The sequence below is a fragment of the Urocitellus parryii genome, chromosome 6 (genome assembly GCF_045843805.1).
Source record: "Urocitellus parryii isolate mUroPar1 chromosome 6, mUroPar1.hap1, whole genome shotgun sequence".
Taxonomy (NCBI): Eukaryota; Metazoa; Chordata; class Mammalia; order Rodentia; family Sciuridae; genus Urocitellus; species Urocitellus parryii.
Window position 1 is genome coordinate 148,396,323 of NC_135536.1, and position 21,602 is coordinate 148,417,924.

The window sequence follows — 21,602 nt, forward strand, 5'->3', positions numbered from 1 at the left end:
CGCCATGGCTAGAACTTGTAGTACAATGTTCAATAGAGAGTGATGTCTTTGTTTTATTCCTCATCTTATGGAGGAAGTTTTTAGATATTAGTTATCAATTTTTCATAGATATTCTTTACCTAATTGAGGAATTTCCTTTATATTTCTAGTATGTTAATTTTTTAAAAATAAATACCATAAAATGTTGTTGGAATTTGTCATGAGCTTTTTCTGTGTCTTTTGAGATGACTTTGTCGGTGTGTTCTTTCTTCTATTAGTAAGTTCTATCATTAATTGGCTTTCATCTGTCAGATAAACCTCATATTTCTGGGTTAAATCCCATTTTGTCATGGTGAGTAACCCTCATATGTGGTTGGAGTGTATTTGCTAATATTTTTGCTGATGACTTTTTCATCTTAATATAAGGGATGTCGCTCTTTTCTTGTGGTATCTATTAGTAGAAGAGTTGGAAGAAGATTCTCTTGTTTTTTCTGTAAACATTTTATAGAATATAACAGTGAAGCAGGTCATAGGCTTTTCTCCTTGGAAATTGTGTTTTTGTTTGTTTAAAATTTTTCTATTGCTGACTCACTCCCTTTGTTACAGGCCTGTTTCTTCTGAGTTGGTTTTGGAAGATTGTGTTTCTAGAAAGTTGTCCATTTCATCCAGGTTATCTAACGTGATGGCCTCCACTGGTTTGCAGTATCCCTTAGAATCTTATGTTCCTTTTGTTAGGTCCCTTGTGATGCCCTCTTTTATTCCTGGCTTTAATAATTTGAGCCTTTCCTATTTTCTTCCTTGGTCAGTCTAATTAAAGTTTGTCAATTTGTCTCTTACATCTTTTCAAAGAAGCAATTCTGCTTTGGTTGATTTTCTCTGTGGTATTTCTATATTTCATCTACTTCTGCTCTGATTTCTTTCTTTCCTTTGGTTTAAGTTTAGTTTTTGTTCTTTTTAGTTTACATGGTAGAAGTGTAGATGATTGATTTGAGGTTTTCTTTCTCAGTGGAGACATTTGGAGGTATAAATGTCCCTCTGAGCAGTGTTTTTACTCAGAAGGATTAAATTCTGGTATGAAGTATTAAGCTTTGGCTTGTTGAGTTTTATAATTTCCCTTGTGATTTCTTTAATCTATTACTTATTTAGAAGTGTGTTGTTTATATTCAGTTTTCTTCTTCTTGATTTCTAAACATGTTCTTTTGCAGTCAGAGAACGTACTTTGCATTATTTGAATATTTTTAAATTTATAGTCTTATTTTCCTCCCAAGTGTGGATTCTGTCCTGGAGAATGCACCATGTGCTCTTTAGAAGCATGCTGCGGGTTTCTGTTGTTGACTTGGTTGATCTATAGGTGTCCATTATGTTCACCTGATTTTTGGTGCTCTTCAAGTATTATTTCCTTGTTGATATTCTGTCTAAATTGTTCATTCTGTTATTGAAATTAAGGTGTTGAATTTCCCAACTATTATTGTTAGATTTTCTATGCCCTTCTTGAATTTTCTATTTCTTTGCTTCATATAATTTTCAGACTCTGTTATTAGGGACGTGTATATTTGTAGTTATTATGCCTTCTTGGTGGATTGAACTTTTAGAAATATTATATAATATGATTCTTTGTGGATAGTAGCATTTTTTTTCCCATAAAATCCATTGGATCTGTTATTGGTATACCTACTCCAGTTCTTTTGTTTCCTGTTTTCACCAGAATATCTTTTTCTGTCTTTTTATCTAAAGGGTGTTTCTTTTGCTCCCTGCTTTTTGGGAGGAGAGTTTAATCCATTTATATAATTACTGATAATGAAGAATTTAATTCTGCCATTTTACTATTTTTTTAATACTTGTTATGTCTTTTTTTTTATCCTCAGTTCTTCTACTACTGCCAATATTTGGTGTTAAATAAATATTTTCTAGAGTACTGTTTTTATTACATTGTTATTACTTTTACAATATATTTTGAATTATTTACTTAGCGGTTGCTCTGGAAATCACCATTAATATCTTAATTTATTTCAAAAAGATTCTGATGGATTTCTTTACTTATTTCACCATTTATAAAAGCATATTTATCTGTGGTGCATGCCTGTTATGCCAGTGGCTCAGGTGGCTGAGGCAGGAGGATCTATAGTTCAAAGCCAGCCTCAACAACTAAGCGAGGCCCTAAGCAACTCAGTGAGACCATGTATCTAAATAAAATACAAAAAGGGCTGGGTATGTGGTTCAGTAGTTAAGCACCCCTGAGTCCAATCCCGGATACCAGGGGAAAAAAAGCATATTTATTTATTTGTTCGTGCTGGGAATTGAACTCAGGTGTGCTGAGCTACATCTCCAGGTCATTTTTTTTTCCCTTTTAATTTTGAGGCAAGGTCTTGCTAAGTTGCTGAAGCTGGCTTAGAACTTGCCATTCTCCTGCCTTAGTGTTTGAGTCACTGGGATTACAGGCATGTGCCACCAGGCCTGCCTTTAAAAGGCATATTTAAAGTCTTTGTTTAGTAAATCTTACATCAAAGTCTCTTTAGAGGCAGTATCTTTTGATTGAGTTTTACCCTAGTTGAGTCATACCTTTTTTCTTTTTTGTCCTAGGGATGAACCCAGGGTTGCTTTACCACTTAGCTACATCCCTAGTCATTTTTATTTATTTATTTTTTAAGACAGGGCCTCACCAAGTTGCTGAGATTGGCCTTGAACTTGTGATCCTCCTGCCTCAGCCTCCTGAATTTCTGAGGTTATAGGTTTGCACCACCACATCTCAGCCAGCCATAATTTCTTGTTTATTTGTGCTCCCCATATTTTTTTGAAAACAAGATATTTTGACTATTGTCATTTAACTCTAGAAATCAGATTCTTCTCTCCCAAAGACTAGCTATTGTTGTTGCTTGTTTCAGTCATTTTGTGTTCAATAGCATTTCTGAACTAATACTGTATATAGTCTATGTATATTCTTTGTTGTATATACCCACTGAAGTGTCTGCCTCCTTGGCTTAGTAGTCTGCTACTAAGACATGATGTTAGATAGAAATTTCTGTAAAAGCCTGGAACCAAACAAACGAACAATCAAACAACCCAAACACCTTCCCAGTCTTTTGAGGGGTTCTCTGTGGATGTTGGGTCCTGCCTACAATAACCACCCAAACTGCCTACAATTTCAACGGGGTCTTTGCTTCCTGTTTGTGTACAACATCAAGGTGAGACATAAGTATGATGTTAGTGCCTCTCGCATATCTTTCCTGCACAATTAGACAGCTCTCCACGTTTGTTGACCTCCAGATTCCCAGAGATATTTATGAAGTTTTCAGTCTAGGTATTTTCATTCCCTAGTTTTTTTTTTTTTCTGTAAGTTTTTTTGGTTAGTCTGTTGCTTGCCCTCATTGTTATGTATTACCTCAGGTATAAGGGAATAAACATTTACCTGGAAACATTTTTGACAAATGTTGCAGCAACAGCTTTAGTACTGAATGAGTTCCTAGTTAGATGAAATGAAATAAGCATTTTTAGCTGGTTTCCTAGGGAGCTAGCAGACAGGGAAAGAAATAATGAAATTTCCTTATGAAAGGGACCTATTGTACTTCATCTACTGTGGGTCAGGTATAGGTTATTATTTATAAGGCTACTGCTCACTTGGGAGTGGGGAATGGGGATAGAGTAAGAAAACCTCTGCAGGGCTCACTGTTTTTACTGAGCTTCAGCTGTCTTTCTTTCTTTCTTTTTTTTTTTTTTTAATTTTGTGGTATTGGGGATTGAACATGGAGGATTTTATAAGTGAGCCACATCCTCAGACCTTTTTAAATTTTATTTATCTCTGAGTTTTCCAGGCTGGCTCTGAACTTGCAATCTATCTTCTTGCCTCAGCCTCCTGACTTGCTGGGATTGCACAGTGTGGCACTGGGCCTGGCTTTACCTGTCTTTCTTGAATGAGCACTTCCCATGTTACTGTATCCTTTGGTAATTTTCATAGTTCCTAGAAAGCTGATTCTATCAGATTTTGTATTTTTCCGATTGCTTTCATTGAAGGATAGAATTTGCTTTAATATTATTTATTTATATATATATATATATATATATATATATATATAATTTCACTTTAATATTGTCATTGATGTTATACCTTAAGGATTTTTTTTGTATGTTTACTTATTTAATTATCTGGACATTGCTTTCAGCATTTTTAGGATTATTTTACTGTTGGAAACTTTCATCAAGTCTCTTTATGTATCAATGGTGACATTTCAGAGCACTTTAAGTTTTATCTTAAATACGTCATTGTCCTGCTGGTATTAGGTGCTGTGTTCATATATTTTATATTGGTTAAAACCCTGGCATTTGGGGAAAAAAAACTCTGTCACTTCACTACACTGGGTAAAAAATGGATAATGGGTAGTACATATAGATATAACCTCACACACTAATGCTCTTGGGGAAGGGAAGCAGCAATGTGACAGATTACATCAGTATGTCCCAATATATCTCTTCTCTATATTCCAAAAAGCCCATGGTCAACTCTATCATCCCCCAACTAAAAGGCAATTTTTATAGGAGAGAAGTTAGAGTGGCAAGACCCAGTTATCTTTAGAGATTGTGTAAGAGTAAGTTAACACATATTTGACAAAGACTGCAAAATCTTATGACCATGACAACACCATGGGAAGCTGTTACACTGGAAAGGGCCCACGTGAGTGAAGAGATCTTGGAACTTAAACTTAATTAGCATCATAGACAATCTACCTGGGGTTATTAACTTGTATTTCCTGATTTTTCCATGTTTTTTATTGGTGCATTATAATTATATATAATAGTGGGATTTGTTCTTATATATTCATACATGCATATGATGTCGCAATATAATTTGATCAGTATAATTCCCCAGTATTTTCCCCTTCATATTTCCTGAACTAATGAGGTTGAGCTCATTTTCATGTTGTCATTGAGATTTTCTTCTTTAAATTACTTATTCATATCTCTTGTCTATTCTCCCATTGGTATTTGCCTTTTTTCTATTGATTTATAGAATTTTATATAATGTAGGTGCTATAAAAATGTCACAAACATATTGTAGATTCTGCACTGTCATTTACCCACATTTATAGCTTATCATAAAGAATCTGAAATTCTATAGTTAAATCTTAAGTATTTATTTAATGATTTTTCTTATTTAAGAAATAATTTCATATATAAATATATGGAAAGTTTAAAAAATTTTGCATACTAATCTATAACAGACTATATGAAGGTTACTTTTGTGTGTAGTAGGTGGTAGAGTTTGTTTCTTTTTTTAAAAAATAGATTTCCAATTGTTTCAGATTTCTGGGAATTATTTATCTATTTATCTGTGGATCTGTTTCTGGGATTTGAATTTTGTATCTTTGGTTTTTGTGAATCTGATACTGGTATCATAGTGTTATAATTCTTGGTTTTTTAGCAAGTCTAAATTTCACTTAGAGCAATTTCTTTGTAGTTCTTCAATTTAAAAAATTCTATCATTCAATCTTTTCTCTTACATATGAACTTTTTAATATGTAGGTCAAATTCTGTCAGAATCTCTGTTAGAATTTTGATTGGATTTGTATTTAACTTATAGATAGGTTTCATGGGGATATACATAATTGAAATATTAAAGTATTAAATGTTCCCTCCACAGATATTTTTTAAAGAATACATTTTCAAAATATCCATTTGGAGGGGTGGGGGAAGAAGGAAAAGTGGTGAAGAAAGCCTTTATGGTATGCTACTGAGAGAGTAACATTCACAGTATGAGTTTATAGCAGAGGGAGAGAAAGTTTACCTAAAGAAATGATGTTTGAAAACTTCCCAAATCTGGAGAGAGATTGGATATCTACAAACATGAAGCTCTAAATCCAATCAGGTTCAACCCAAGGGAGACTTCACCAAGGCACATTGTAATGTGACTATTGAAAATCAAGCTGAGCATGGTGGCTTGGGTCTCTAGTCAGCTTCTTGAGAAGCTGAGACAGGAGGATCACTTCAGCCCAAAAGTTCAAGATCAGCCTGGGTTACGAGTGAGACCCCATTAAAAGCAAAACTCAGCCAACCATCTAATCAACCAATCCATGAAACAAATATGAAAACAAAAAATTTAAAGACCAAGAAATTAATTTGATAGCAGCAAGAGAATAGAAGCTTGTCACATACAAGGGAATTGTCATAAAGCTCTCAGTAGATTTTTCAGAAACCTTGCAGGTCAGGAAAAGACGGATGATTTATTCAAAGTGATGAAAGAAAAGGAAATGTGCCAACCAAGTATAATTTACCCATCAAAGTTGTTCTTTAGAAATAAAAGAGAATAAGAACTTTCCCAGACATTAGACCTGCCTTACAAGAAATACTAAAAGTAATTATTCAGGTTAAAACAAAAGGACACTAATTGGTAACATGAAAATAAATGAAAAGTATAAAATTCATTGGTAAAGATGTGCAAATAGTAAAATTCAAAATACTCTTAGTAAGGGCTGGGGCTGTAGCTCAGTGGTAGAGTGCTTGCCTCGCTAGCATAAGACCCTTGCTTTGATCTCCAGAACTACAAACAAAATAAAACAAAACAAGCCTCTGAGAATATAATGGTAGTGTAGAAATCACTGAACTCTAGTATCAAAGTTAATAAGTAAAGATATTAAGTTAATGGATTCGTAATATTAAAAGATGTAAATTGTGACATCAGAATCAAGTCAGTAGAAACCAAAGAGAAATAGCTATAGATATATCACAAAAAATAAACTTTAAGTCAAAAATTGTGGAAGGATACATAAAGATCATTATTATTTCATTTTTTAGAATTTTTTTCATATTTTTTATTTGTGCACATAGTTTTACATAATGGTGGTATTTAAATTTTTTGAAAACAAAAAATTTAAAGACCAATAAATTAATCTGATAGCAGCAAGAGAATAGAAGCTTGACACTTACACATAATATAACAATATAATTTGGCCAACATCATTCCCCAGTATTTCCCATGCCTTCCCCTCTACTCCTGGTCCCATTCCTCTACTCTACTGAGCTCCCTTTGATTTTCATGAGCCTTGTCTTCCCTGACACCAGAAAGATCATAATATAATGAAAAAGAAGAGTTGAGGATAGAACTCAGTGGTAGAGTGCTTTCCTCCCATGCACAAGGCCCTGGGTTCCTTCCCCAGCATTGCAAAAAAAAAATGCCAAGAGAATATAACAATTTTAAATATACATGCATCAACCTTCACAGCATTTAAATATATGTAGCAAATAGTAATAAATCTAAATGAAGTCCGGCGCAGTGGTGCACACCTGTAATCCCAGTGGTTCAGGAGGCTGAGACAGGCAATGGCAAGGTGCCTAGCAACTCAGTGTGACCCTGTCTCTAAATAAAATACAAAATAGGACTGGGGATGTGGCTCAGTGGTTGAGTGTCCCTGAGTTCAATCCCTGGTACCCCAAAACAGAAAACAAAATAAAACAAAAAAACTAAATTAAAAATAACAATAATAATCCTCAGTATCTCATATTTGACAATGCATAGATTGTCTGGACATAAATCAATAAAGAAACAATAGACTTCAACTACATTTTAGATCAAATGAACATAACCATCATACACAAAACATTCCATCAAAAAGCAGCAGCATAATACACTTTTATCTCAGTCACACAAAACAATAGAAAAAAAACCAGCAAAACCAAGATTGGCTTTTTAAAAAGATAAACAAAATTGACAAATCATTTACTAGGGTAAGACAAAAGGAGAGAAGATCTAACTAAATAAGTGAGAAATGAGAAGAACACATTATAGCTGATATCACAGAAATACCATGGACAATAAAAGACTTCTATGAACAACTGTATACCACCAAATTAGATAATCCAGAAGAAATAGATAAATTCCTAGATACACAACAACTACCAAGAATGAATCATGAAAAAGTAGAAAATATGAGCAGGTCAATAATGAGTAAGGAGATTGAATCAGTAATAAGAACTATCAAAGATAAGCCCAGGACCTGATGGCTTCATGGGTGAATACTACCAAACATTTAAAGAAAAAACTAATATCAACTTTTCTAAACATTGAGAAAGAAGGAACAGCTTCAGACTCTAATGAGGCTAGCAATACCTGGATAGCAAAGCTAGAGAACACTACAATAAAAGAAAGTCACAGGTCAGCATCTCTTATCTATACAAATTAAAAATACCTTGGCAAAATACTGGTAAACTGATTTCAACAGAACATTAAAAGGATCATTCACCATGATTAAGTGTGATTTATCCCTGGTGTTTTGGTTTGGATCTAAAATGTCCCCCAAGAGCCTGGAGTGGGAGAAATACTTTTAATCTACACTCTCTGTTCTATTTGAAATTTTGCCAAGCATTATTTTCAATTCAAATGATTATACTTAAAGTCTCAATGGCCAGGAAACAATAAACATTAATATATGTAAATGTAGATACATTAACCTGCACATGCATTTAACAAAAAAAAAAAAAAAAAAAAAAAACAAAAAACTTATATTGAAAACTTAGAAATTGTGTTGTTATTGTTAATATTTACAAATGTAATCGCTGGCCTGTTTCTGAAAATGAGGCATTAAAAATATCTCTAAGCCCTAAAAAAAAAAAAAAAAAAAAAAAAAAATGTCCCCCAAAAGCTTATGTGTTGAAGGCTTAGTTTCCAAGGCACTAATGTTCAGAGATGGGGACTTTGGAAGGTGATTGGATCATGAGGATCATTGGATCACCTCATCAATGGAGTAATCTGCTGCTGGGTTCATAGTTTAATGTGCTATTGGGAAGCCGGAGAATCTTATGAGGTGAGGACTACCAGGAGGAAATGGGTCCTTGTGAGTGTGCTCTTGTGACTCTCCCTTAGTTACTGAATGTCATGAGGTGAGTAGCTGGTCTGTCATGCTCTCTCCACCATGATGTTCTGCCTCACAGGCCCAGAAACAATACAGCCAAGTGACTCTGGACTAAAACCTCTGAAACTATGACCCAGATAAATCTTCACTCCTTTAAGTTTTCTCTTGCATTTTGTTACAGCAATGGAAAGCTGACTAACATACCTGGGATAGTTCAACAAACACAAATCAAGAAATGTGTTACATTACCTTAATACAATGAAAGACAAAAGCCATCTGATTATTTCAATATATACAGAAAAAGCATTTGACAAACTTTAGCATCTTTTCATGATTAAAAAAAAACACTCATAAATTTAGGTATAGAGGGAATGTACCATGTACCTCACTGCAATAAAGCCATATATCACTAACCTCTAGTTTCTAGCTAATATCATACTCAACAGTAAAAAATTGAAAGTCCATTCTCACCACTATTTTTCAACATAGTACTGAAAATCCTAGCACAAGCAATTAGGCAAGAGGAAATAAAAGATTGGAAAATAAAAAGATTGGAAACGAAGAAATAGAATTGTCCCTGTTTCAGATGGCATGATCTTATACATAGAAAACCCTAAAGACAGCAATGAAAAACTATTAGATCTCATAAACAAATTCAGTAAAGTTGCAGGATACTAAATCACATACAAAAATCAGTTGTGGTGCTTGGTCAGCACATATACTAAAATTGGAACAATACAGAGAAGATATTAGCATGGCATCTGCACAAGGATAACTCACAAATTCATAAAGCATTTCATATTTTTTATGTATACACAATGGAATATTACTCAGCATTAAAAGAAAATAAAATTATGGCATTTGCAGATAAATGGATGGAGTTGGAGAATATCATGCTAAGCAAAGTAAGATAATCCCCAAAAATCAAAGGCCAAATGTTCTCTCTGTGGATGCTGATCCTTTATGGGATGGAGTATGGGAAAAATGAAGGACCTTTGATTGGGCAAAGGGGAGGGAGGTATGGTGGGGTTATGGGGGTAGGAAAGATGGTAGAATGAAATGGACATCATTACCCTAGGTACATGTATGACTGCACATATGTTGTGATTCTACATCATGTACAATCAGAGAAATGAAAAGTTGTGCTGCAGTTGTGAATAATGAATCAAAATTTATTCTGCTGTCATATATATCTAATTAAAATTAATTAATTTATTAATTTAAAAAATGAGGTGTGTTTCTATGTTAGTTGATATTTTTCAAAAAAAAATAGAAAAAATGCTTAAATTCATATGGACTTCAAAATATTCCAAATACCTTGAGCAAAAAGACTAAAGATGGAGCCATCCTATTTCCCTGATTTCTAATTATATTATAAAGGTATAGTAATTAACAGCATGAAACTGGTATAAAAGTACAGCTAGATCAGTGGAACAGAGTAGAAAGCCCAGAAATAATCCACACATATAGAGTCAACTAATTTCTGCCAACATTGTGAGAAATACACATGGGGAAAGGAGAATTTATTCATTAAATTATGTTCTGAAAAAATATATATCCACATGCAAAAAATTTATATTTCATCTTTATCTAACATTATACACAAAAATCAACAATTAAAGATTAAAACATAAGACTTGGAGCCACAAAACTAGAAGAAAACATTGGGGAAAATCCCATGACTTTGGCCTCAGCAATGATTTTTTTGAATAAGACATCAAAAGCACAGATGCAACAAAAGCAAAAGTAAACAATTGGGACTACAATTAACTAAAAATCTTCTGAGCTAAGGAGACAAGTGAAATGAAAAGGCAAACCAAGGAATGAGAGAAATATTTGCAAGCCATATATATGAACAGGAATTAATATTTAAGATACTTACAGAATTCATACTACTCAATAGCAAAATAATAATAATTACAATCATTATAATAACTTTGTAAAAAATGGGCAGAAGCCCTACATAGAGGTTTCTTCAAGGCATACATACAGATGGCCAATAGATAAATGAAATGTGTTCAGCATTAATAATCATTAGGAAAATGCAAGACCACAATGACATCTCAACTCACACCTGACAAAATGGCCGTTATTAAAATGTCAAAAGATAAGAAGTGGGGCTGGGGATATAGCTCAGTGGTGCAGTAATTGCTAGCATGCACAAGACCTTGGATTCAATCCCCAGCCCTTCCCGATCCCCACACAAAGATAAGAAAAGGGAACCCTGATACATTATTGCTGGGAATGTAAATTTGAATAGCCACTGTGGGGGTTCCTCAGAAAGTTCAAAATAATAGAACCACGCATGATCCAGCACTCCCACCTCTTGGTTTATATCCAAAGGAAAAAAAACCCCACTATCGCAAAAGGTATATACCTCCCAGCATTAATAACAATAGCCAAAACATGGAAGCAATATAATGTTCATCGGTAGATAAAGAAAATATTTATGTATAATTCAGCCTTAGAGGAAACATTCCTGCAGTTTACAAAAATCATTGATGAACCTGAAGATCATTATGGTAAGTGAAAAAAGTCAGGCACAGAAAGACAAATACTCTATGATCATACCTATATGTGAAAACTAAAAATCTGGAGCTAATAGAAACATAGTAGAATGGTGGTTAGGGGGAGAGGAGTATGGGGTGATCTTAGATATTGGTCAGAGGGTACAAACTTTCATATATAAGATGAATAAGTACTAAGGATATAATGTACAGTTTTGTAGCTATAAATAATGATAATAATAATAATGTATTATATACTTGTTTGAGAGTAAATCTTATTTATCTGCACCACATTAAATAAAGATTAATATGTGAAGTGATGGATATGTTAATTAGTTTGATTGCAATAATCATTTCACAAAGTTTAATATATATATATCAAAACATTACATTATACACCTTAATGTATACAATTTTCATTTTTCAATTTTACCTCAATAAAGGTAAGAGAAAAAGAAAACAGTTTAAAAATGTTTTGCTACAGTTTTCTAATTATATCTATGTGTTTTAATTGTAGGTACCTGGTAGTGTTCACTGCTAATTCTAGAAATTGCTTTTCATTATTTTGATATATCAGAAAGATAAACACTTTAGTAAGATTTTTTCCCCCTAATTCATAGTTAGATCCTAGAATCTTGGCAGCCTTCCTTCCCAGGTCCCATAATCCTCGTGGGTTCTCTCTGGGTTCCTAGAGTTCCATAAAACACAATTTGACATCTGATATAGAAATAGTAGTTTTTTTTACAGAGGACTTTCTAGTGTCTTGCTCTTTGTTATGTGGAAACAGTAGAATAATAATCGAACCAAAGAACATATGTTAGACCAAGATGTTCCCCACCATACAGATTATACTTAATATTGGTGGATCCCTAACATATTTCTATGGTTTGGATATGGTTTGTCTCCCACAGTTTCATGATCTGGAAGCTTGGTCCTTAGTTTGGTGGTGTTAAGGTGGTAGAACTTTTAAGAGAAAAGTCTAGTGGAAGGTGATTAAGTCATGGGCTCCATCCTCATAAATGAATTAATGCTGGTCTGATGGAGTGGGTTGGGTCTTAAAGGAATGAACTAGTTCTTGTAAGAGTGAACTGTTATCAAACAAGGCTACCCCCCTGTTTGCCCCTTCTCTTTTGTGATGATGCTTTTCTGCTTCTCTGCTATTTGCAGAGCAGCCAGGAAACCCTTATCAGGACACTGGTGCCTTGCTACTTGGACCCTCCAGTCATCAAAATCATAAACAAAATAAACCTCTTTGCTCCTATAGTTTATCCAGCCCCAGGCATTTTGCTATAGTAGCATAAATATATACACAATATTATTATTAGTAGTAAGACACATATACTGACATTTTTCTCATGCTTCTGTTCTGTTAATCCTTCCAGTGGATTTTCCACCTTTGTATTATTTCACCCATTTTACGGGTGATTGAACTGAGTGCTTGAGAAATTAAATTAATTGTATGCAGTAAATGTCTAGCCTGCTCGAGATTATTTCTCTGATTGAGATTTTTAGATATCCCTGCCCACCCAGAAATCCATAAGCTGAAAAAAATCTCAATTCAATAGTAAAATTCTAAGTAGTATATCAGATAACTCAGGTACTTAGCAGGTATATCCTTGATAGAGGACTGTAAAACTTTTGAGTTGAAATTCTGAGTTTCTGAGAAACCAGCAGAGTAGTGCAAGAAAAGGTCTCAATGATTTAGAGTCCCCCCCCCCCGATTTGAAGGAAAGTATGTTGAGTGTGCAGAAGAAGAGAACTCTAACTTACCTTTAATGAATGACCTGAGGTGGCAGAGCATGACCAAATTTGAAAATTGCTTTCCAGTTGTTCATCTAAGTCAGAAAATTCAAAAAGTTTTCCATCCTAGCTATCCATATGAAATGTAAAATATCCATGTTTTCCTTTAACTTCTAATAATAATTTAAGAATATTTAGGAGACTATGAAGGAAAATATGGAGATTTGGTTATTTAGTGCAAGGAGATAGCTAGTGTGGGAAGCTTTTTTGTCATTTGCTTTGCTCTTCTCTGAAATCAAGGGGTCTGGGATACAAAAACTGGGGGACTATGTGGTTCACAAGATCAGAACTTTAAATTCCAGGGAGAAAAAGAATTGATTTGCTCTTAAAAAATGCAGCTTCATCAGATTCAACAGGCCCAAATGTGTTTACTGAAGAAGAAGAATATGTAGCTCTTGATTATTTTCTAGTGTTCAACTGCTTTGAACCGAATGGAGTCACTGAGTTTTAAGTATTCCAGAGGTATCTAGAGAAAGCCAAGTTAACTACTTTTAGGAGAATTAAAATATTTTGATGAGCACATCATGCTTTTACATTTTTGAGATTTGGGAGTAAAGCCTCAGAATGTGCCCGAAGTCTGAGCCGTCTACTCCCTAGACAGGGCCTTGCTGGAAAAACTCTGCCTCCTGAGCCTCCAGTCGTGGAACTAAGAGGAACAAAGGAACAAAGCCAAGAACTCACAAATGTGGGCTTGGCTTTGTGGGCAGTGTCAGGGCAGCAGCCCAAGAGTGTAGTCAGGAAGTTCTCTTTCATGGACTGCAAACACTGCTGGACAGCCACCATTGAGCATGGGTTAGCCAGCCCCATATATTTTATTCTTTATGTAAAATAATGTTTTCAGTAGCTGGATCAGTATTGATATCAGCAATTGGCAAAAATCAATTAGAATACTTTTTAAATTTTTCTTGTATCTTAATAAATTATGTACACACCAAAACAAAGAAATAATCTAACTTAAGGCAGCTCTTGTATATGGAAATCCATCATGTTGCTGACTATTGATAGAATTCACCTCCCACATGTGTCTTTTCTACACACATGGATAAGGTCTCACTGAAACTCGTATTCTTGATAATTCATAGCTCCATGAGCTATGCCCCATGTATTTCTTTCTGATATTCCTCAAAACACCCAGTCAATATACTATCATCTTTATGGTTTGGATGTGAGGTGTCCCCCAAAAGCTCATGTGTGAGATAGTGCAAGAAGGTTTAGGGGAGAAATGATTGAGTTATAAGAATCTTAACCCAATTAGTGAATTAATCCCATGATGAGATTAACTGAGTGGTAACTGAAGGCTGGCAGGGTGTGGCTGGAGGAGGTGGGCATTGGGCTCCTACCTTTGGAGTATATATTTCTTATCTGGTGAATGGAGTCTCTCTCTGCTTCTTGATCATCATGAGAGCCACTTCCCTCTGCCACAGTCTCCCACCCCCATGTTCTGCCTCACCTCAAGGCCTGAGTAATGGAGCCTGCTATTTATGGATTGAGACATCTGAAATTGCTAGCCCCCAAATAAACTTTTCCTCCTCTACAATTGTTCTTGTCAGGTCTTTTAGTTACAGCAGCAAAAAGCTGACTTAACCTAGCTCCACTCCAGATTCCTATGGGGTCAAGCAGAAGAGGAAGGGGCAATCTAAGAGTAATCAGTGCTTCATTTGATACTGCTGGTCCATCAGGATTTCTGACCATTTGTCAGAAGCCAGATATTCTTTCATTTTTAATTTTTCTTTATGAGGTGAAATTCACAAAACATAAAGTTAGCCATTTTAAAGTGATGGATTCATTAGCATTTGGTATCACCCTGTTGAGCAACTACCACCTTTTTCTAGGTCCAAAATATTCATCATCCCAAAAGAAACCCTGTACTTATTGAACAGCTTCTCCCCGTTTCCTTCTTTCCTAGGCCTTCCTTGGAAACCACCAGTCTGCATTCTGTCCCTATGTATTTACCTATTCTGGATATTTCATAGGAATTATACAATGTATGGGTCTTAACTTCTCCTTTATTTTTATTTTATGTAGGAAATACAACTCTTGGATGATAGGTTTTTTTTCCTTCTTCAGCACTTAAACAATGTCATCTCACTGCTTTCTAGCTAGAAGGTGGCTGATGAAAAGTCATCTGTTAATTTTATTGTGTATCTCTAGTTCATGACGAGATGCTTTTCTTGCTGCTTCCCATATCCTCTCCTTATCCTTAGCTTTTGACAGTTTGATTATGTGTCTTCATTTGGATCTCTTTGCTTTTATCTTTCCTGGAGTAGACTAGGGTTCTTTATCAAATTTGGAAAACATGGGCCTTTATTTCTTCAAATGTTCTTTGTGCCTCTTTCTCACCTCTCCTTCTGAGACTCCCATCAGGCTCTTGATGTTGGTGTTCTTGATGATGTCTCTTAGGTCTCTTAATCTCTGTCCATTTTTCTTCATTCTTGTTCCTCCTTCTTCAGAAACTAGATAATTTCTGTTGCACTATTTTTAGGTTCACTGGTTCTTTCTTCTGCCGACTGAAATGTGTGGCTGAAATTCTGAGTTTAAATTTTTGTATTGTACTTTTTTATTGTACATCAAAATTTGCTTCCTTTTAATAATTTGAACCAAATTATTGCTCGTTGCTATTTGTTCATCCATTATTATCCTGATTTTCTTTAGCTCCTTGCCCTTGTCCTTACTTTCCTTTGAGTCTCTTAGCCTATTTAAGAAAGTTAAAGTCTTTGTTTAGAAAGCCCAATGTCTGCATTTCTTCAGGGATAATTTGTTTCTTTACATGTTTAACTACTTTTTGTTGAAAACTGGACGTTTTGAGAACAAGATTAAGTCTAGAGTTCAGATTCTTTCCTCTCCTCAGCTAAGTATTTTCATAGAGATTTCTTTGAACACCAAGAACCAAATTTGAAAGTCAGATATTCTATTAATCTTTGCAGAATGGCTCTGTGTCTACACCTAGCCAGGATGATTAACTCTTAGCCTTTGCTTCCTGTTTATACTAAGCCTCCGACATCCAGATGTGAAAGATGTCTCCTCAGGTCTCATCTAAGATGGGTCTTGCTGTAGGCATGCATGTGGTTTTCTAAACTCCCTTGTATATCTAGGTGCTTTTGAAGTCCTGACTTTCCCAGAGCAATCTCTCTCCCCAACCCTTCCTTTCAGGGTTTTGGTGATCTACCACTTTTTCTTTTTTTCTTTTGTAGTGGGGATCCCATCTGGCTGTGGACTCTTGTTTTGCCTTACAATGTTTTCCCCATATAACTGCTGCTTTTCCACCCTGAGTGAATTCTGAATTTTGCAAAACAGAGGAGCTCTTTGGGTCAGTCCCTCAAGCAGCCTCCAGGCAGGTTTGAAGAGATAAGCACAGTTAATAGTGAATAAGATCTCTTCTGCTCCCTCTGGAACCAGGGACCAAGTCCTTCAACATAGTTCCTCTGTAGAGCTGGAGAAAAAGGAGGATCGGGGACACCTAAGACATGCTGCAGAGGACTGGGCTGCAGCTCAGGGGGAGGGTGTTTGCCTAACATTCTCAAGGCTCCAGGTCCATCCCCAGCATTGGGAGAAGAGGGGAAAGAATGGCTACAGAGCTTTCCTTCTTTTTTATGTTCCTTTTCCTCGATTCAGCATTTGCTTGTTGGCTGTGGCCCTTTTATTGTTTTCCTGAATTGTGATGAAGTTGATTCTGACAGTTTGTACTTGAGTTTTGATGTTTCTATGGAGAGTAAGGACTTTGGAGATGTCTACTCTGTCTTTTTGCTGATGTTTCAGTCCAGAAGCCAAAAATGTTTAAATGTTTGACTTGTGGGTGAGGCTGAGGATTACAGCTTTCAGGTCTTAAACAGCCTGAGTGCTCAATAAAACCCAATAAGCAACAGAACGATAAAAATTCTAATTTATACTTTGTTAATGTTTTTCTCTCTGGAATAGCCTGTAGTTTATATTACATATTTAGATTTAATGATACGTTCTTTTAAAAGGCTTTTCCCCCTCTACATTATAGGCAATAGTCACTTTATTATTTCATATTTCATTTAGTAAACAATTTTATTCAGCAAGTGAGCTCTATGAATTAAGGTAGGGCAGGCCCTTGGGAAGCAAGGTGTTTATGAATTAATGAAACAGCATCTTAGGTGCCTGTTGCTTTTAGCATGGCAGCTTAGACATTTATTTCTTTGTATTCACGATAAGCTTCTTTCTTAGCAAAAGACAAGCAGGTGAAAAGTGTGAGTGTGAAGGAACATATGTTGGACTCGGTGTAAGTGATTACAGATGGCCTCTCAGTTATAGCAGTTTGCTTTAGTGATTTTTGAGTTTAGGATGATGGAAAAGGGTTAGTTGTTCAGTGGGAGCTGTACTTTCCATTTTGGTCTTTTGCCGGCAGTGGCAGCAAGCCGCAGCTCCCACTTAGCCATGGAGTCATGGGAGGAAGCAACCCAGACTCCACAGTGTGTTATATTGTTAAGCTCTGCTGTGTGTTAGGTTAGGTGCTTTACATGCAGTTTCTGGTAGTTTAGGTGTACTATGTGCATGTTTCAGATTGGGATGGTTATATCTGGACATAATGGCATCATAAGTTGAGGCACATCTGCATTTTCTGCTGATAGTGTCTGTGTTTGTTGTAATATATGTTTATACTGTGGACAGTTTATGATCTGATGCTTAAAAGGAACAGTTTAACCTTCTTGTGATTCTGCTCCTGTGCCCTGTCCTGGACCTCCTGAACCTGCAGAGGAGTGAGTGGTATAACTTATTCTATTAGGATGGTAGAGAGCCTCTGAGCAATCTTGGCTGCTCATGGAAAGATCTTGAAAAGGGCTCCAAATCCACTTTTTTTTTTTTTTTTTTGTACCAGGGATTGTACTCAGGAACATTCTACTACTGAGCCACATTCCCAGCCCTATTTTGTATTTTATTTAGAGATAGGGTCTCCTTGAGTTGCTTTGCGCCTCGCTGTTGCTGAGGCTGGCTTTGAACTCTCGAACCTCCTGCTTCAGCCTCCCAAGCCACTGTGGGATTACAAGCGTGTGCCACAGCTCCTGGTACAAATCCACTTTTAATCCATGCTGAGGCATCCAGGTGGGTGTCATGGATAGGGAAGTCATCAGGTATCTTTCTATTTTAATTGAACATTCTTATTACTAGGTGTGAAGTTCAGTTTTTCTAGTTCTTGAAGGAACTTATTTGCTTTCAACTTATAACAAGTTAAAATGTTTAAAAAAATCTTCAAACAGATTTTTGTTGCTTCTGAGCTTTCACATCCTAGGAAAGCCCTGGCCACTTCCCAGGTTGTCCGTGACCACCTGTGTGTGCAGTGTGTTCTGTAGGAGCTCTGAGACTGTGGAGAGGAACGCAGCAGTGAGATGACCAGAACACAAAAACTTTTATATGGGAATAAAACAGATTTTCAAACATAGGTTTTATGTTGATTTTACAACAGCTAGGATTTAAAGTGTAGACATATCTATAGTTTTTGATAAATTGGTAAAATGACTTTTTCTGTGGGACTGGGGATCAAACCCAGTGCCTCACACATGCTAGGCAAGATTCCCAGCCCAATAAAACACTATTTTGTATCTATTTTACAGCACCTAAAATTTAGAATACAGAGGGATGTATAACTTTCTGTATATTAATACAATTTATTATTTTTAAAATATAATGATCAGAAATCTCAGCAAGTTATGTTGCAGATATCAACAAATGAATTCCCAAGTATATAGGAAAAAGCAAAAGACCAGAATATTTGACACAGTAATGAAGAGGAACAGTCTAGTCAGGGCAGACATTCCCAGGCTTCAAGGCTTCCTTAACCTGGAGTTATCAAGACAGTGTGGCATGGGTGACACAGGAGACAGATTGATCAGTGAAATGGGATGGAGTCCAGAGATAGGCCCACTCAGTACCATCAACTGATCTCTAATAATGGAGCAAAGGCAATTCAGTATGCTATCCATTAAATGATGATGAATGGACATTCACATGCAAGCTTAACAAAAGTAAGCTAAAAAAGGATCATACAGCTAAATATAAAACCTGACAGAATGCCTAGTAGTTAATATAGGAGAAAATCTAGATACCTCCACAATGGCTTTTAGATATTATATCAAAAGGATGATATGTGAGAAAAACAATTGATAAGTTGAACTTTTCTAAAATTAAAAGTTGTACTTTGTAAGATGCTACAAGCCACAGCTTAGGAGAGAATAATTATTGAAAGCATATTTTATTAAATGTTATTATCCAAAATATACAAATAACTCTTAAACTTCAATAATAAGAAAACAACAGTCCACTAAAAATTGGACAGATGACCTAAGCAGACATCTCACCAAAGAAGATATGGTAAAAAAGCATATAAAAGGGGCTGGGGATGTGGCTCAAGCAGTAACGTGCTTGCCTGGCATGTGCGGGGCGCTGGGTTCGATCCTCAGCACCACATAAAATAAAGATGTCGTGTCCACCGAAAACTGAAAAATAAATATTAAAAAATTCTCTCTCTCTCTCTCTCTCTCTCTCTCTCTCTCTCTCTTCTCTCTCTTTAAAAAAAAAAGCATATAAAAGATGTTTCACATCAAATGTCTTTAGGGAATGGCAAATGAAAACAAAAGTTACCACTATACTGATAGAAAGACTGTCCAAAGCCCGGACCCTGACGACACCAAATGCCTAAGCAAAAGGAATTGTCAGTCATTAATTGTGTGAATGCCAAATGGTATAGTCATTTTGGAAAATGGCTTGGCAGTGTCTTACAAATCTAAATATACTCTTAGCATATGTGCTAGTCAACTTTCCATTGCTATGACAAAATCCTTGAGATAAAACTATTTTAAGGAGGAAAGTATTGATTTGGCTCACATTTCAGACATTTTAGTCCACAGTCACTTGACCCTGTTGCTTTGGACTTAAGGCAGCACAGAACATCATAGCAGGGACCATACTGTGGAAGAAACCTGTTCACTTCATGGCAGCCAGGAAGCACAGAGAAAGAGAAAAGGCTGGGGTCTCAATATTCCCTTTAAGGGATGCCCCTGTGACCTGACTCCCTTTAACTAAAGCTCCATTACCTTCCAGTAGCACCACAGACTGGCATCCAAGCCTTTAGCATCTTGGCCTTTGGGGGACATTTCAGATTCAGACCATAACACCATATGATCCAGCAATTACAGTGCTTGGCATTTACTCAAATGAACTGAAAACTATGTCCATAGGAAAGTCTGCACATGTATGTTTATAGCAGCTTGATTCATAATTGCCCAAATGTGGAAGCAGTGAAGATGTCCTTCCGTAGGTGAGTGGGTAAATAAACCATGGTACATCTAGACAGTGGGCTGTTATTCCTTGCTGAAAAGAAGCTATTATCTCTAAAAGGACTCAGAATTTAAATGTATATTACTGAGTGAAAGAAGCCCCTTATAGAGGCTATGTACTGTATTTTCCCCAAGATGTGGCATTCCCCAAACAAAACAAAGTGAGTGAAAGAATAAAAGGATCAGTGATAGTCAGGAGTTAAGACGGGTGGTGGGGGGGTGAGCTGGCAAAACACAGGATTTTCAGCATGGTGGGACTATTCTCATGATTCTGTGACGGTGGACGCAGGTCATTATACATTTGTTCAGATGCATGGAAGGTATGGTCCTGAGAGTTGACCCCAGTGTCACCTATGGACTTGGGTGCTAAGGCTCTGTCAGTGCAGGTCCATTGTGTCGGGGGAGGAGGGTACCTGGCAACTCTGTACTGTTTGCTCTATTTCGCTGTGAACAAAATTGCTTTAGGTAATAAAGTCTATTAATTAAATAAATTTAAAAAAATGTAATGTTCAGCAATGTGTCAGAGTAGAAGGCAAGATTGGCTTATTCATCAAATCAGAGAACCATAATGGCCCTAACAAGGAAAATGTTGTCTAGGATTAAGTTACATGATTTATAAAGGAAGATTAAGGTACTGCTCTTTTATTTATGGGCCTTATTCTTGCCTTCGGCCCCTAGAGTGTGCTTAACCAGGATATGTGAAGCATATAATTTAATATTTTCCATCTTTATGCCTTATAAATGTTTCCTTCAGAATTTTCATTAGATGACATAAGTAGGTATTATGGAGTTGCAGAGTTTATTCACACTAAGCTCAGATGTGGAAGGAACATATGGCCTCTTAATTTTTTTTTTTTTTTGTATAACTGGTCTGTCTTTTGCATGAATCTAGCATCCGCTTTGACTCTGTGAGTGTCAAGGAGTTTTACTTCTGTTTAATTCTAGCAGATTTCTTGGAGCCTTCCTACTCAGTGTGGTCCACAGACTGGGGGACTCTATGGGGATCTCCTGAGGGTCTCCTGCCCCACCCAGACATGCTGAACCTCCAGAGAATGTGTACCTACAAGTCAGTTTGAATAGCATCCCTGTGCATTCTGCAGAGTTACTTTGATGGCTCGGCCTTCCCTGGGCCTCCCGCCTGCCCTCGGGCTCCTCTCCAGAATGGTGTTAGGTTGTGGGGACAG

At 36.1% G+C, this 21,602-nt stretch overlaps 1 protein-coding gene and 1 non-coding gene across 4 annotated transcripts in view; both read left to right on the plus strand.

Moving 5' to 3' along the window:
- Positions 1-21,602, plus strand: part of Entrep2 (endosomal transmembrane epsin interactor 2) — a 406,888-nt gene that overhangs the window by 66,282 nt on the left and 319,004 nt on the right. The window lies entirely within an intron of this gene.
- LOC113195450 (U6 spliceosomal RNA) lies at positions 9,518-9,622 on the plus strand. Its single transcript, XR_003302401.2, has one exon. It is a non-coding gene; the product is annotated as a U6 spliceosomal RNA (small nuclear RNA).